Source organism: Hevea brasiliensis, chromosome 3 (genome assembly GCF_030052815.1).
Source record: "Hevea brasiliensis isolate MT/VB/25A 57/8 chromosome 3, ASM3005281v1, whole genome shotgun sequence".
Lineage (NCBI taxonomy): Eukaryota > Viridiplantae > Streptophyta > Magnoliopsida > Malpighiales > Euphorbiaceae > Hevea > Hevea brasiliensis.
Genome location: NC_079495.1, coordinates 34,173,182 through 34,174,549, shown reverse-complemented (window position 1 = coordinate 34,174,549; position 1,368 = coordinate 34,173,182).

Here is a 1,368-nt window from a genome sequence, read left to right as displayed (position 1 = left end):
TTGATCTCTTCTGGACTTGTTTATAAAAGGGGTACAGAAAGCTCAAGCTCATAGGAGCATCAATTCTCAAACTTTAGATTTGCTAATCCATCCTGCCCTTGCATCTTGAAGGGATGCTGATACTGGTATTGCAGGATTGATCAAGACGTGCCAAAGACGAGAGAATATTATTATTATTATTATTATCTCAGAATATTATAGAGTAATTTTTACTTAAATTTCCCTCAATTTTGAGATTTGTTTCATTTCCTTAACTTTAAAAAGTTTCATAAAATTTCAAAACATAAATTTTGTTGCAAGAAAAATCCCTCACCTGAATTTAATGGTTGCTATAGTTAAAAATTTTCTCTTTCCCTGCCAGTTCTCTCGCGGTCTCTCTTCTCTGCTCTATCTCCGCGCTATATTGTTCTCTCTCATTTATTTTCTATGCAGGCGCTTATTTTCACTAGGTACTTGTGCATGCTTTGAGAGTGGAAGAGAGTTTGATGAAGAAAATAAGACATGATTGGACATGTGTAGTGGTTCTTGCAAAGCAAATACCTAATCTAGAAGCGTATTGCGGTTAAAAAGGAAATTTAGTATAAAAGGTAAGCACTCACTTTAAAAGGACTATAGATAGGGCAGTTAGTGAGTTGAGCTGCTTGATAGACTTCGTTAGATAAAATCTTAGCTTGGTTTTGTTTTGTTTTTTAAACGATTTGATTTGAGTTTGAGCACTATTTTTAAGTTCATTTAACGAACTAGTTGGATCTGTTCTCATTTGAACCATCATGAGCATGCTTGTAAATTGGCTTGTTGAATAAGTTTCTAAGCTAACTCATTTAAAAGCTCGAGCTAATTTAGTTGAAAGCACACAAGTTGACTTATTTGAAGGCTTTTGAGAGTATGATTAGGCTATTTAAATATAGTTCTTTATAATTTAAATTTAATTTTATATAAAAATTAAATTATTTTTTTATATTAGAGAGAGAGTAAAAATGTTAGAAGGTATTTTTTTTAAATATATTTAGATAGAGGTAATTATTATTTGGTTAGAAGAGCAATTTGAAAATTTGATTTAGTTTTATTGGAAATTTGATTTTTTTTGTTTTTTAAATTTCGGTTTATCCATTCATTCTTACTTTAATGCCATTTCTTCTCCCCTCTTCCTTTTCTTCTTCTTCTTTTTAAATTTTGAATCCATTCATTCCTTCAAAGCTTTCAAGTTGCAAGTTTCAAATATGTTTTTGTGCTCCTCTTACAGTTATTGGCTTCCTCCCTACGTCACCTTTCCTATGCCGAAAGACCAATCACTCAGCAGAAAGACGACAACAGAGCCACTCAGCCACTTAGATTTTGGCTTCCTCCTCTGCTCTCGATGCAACCTGT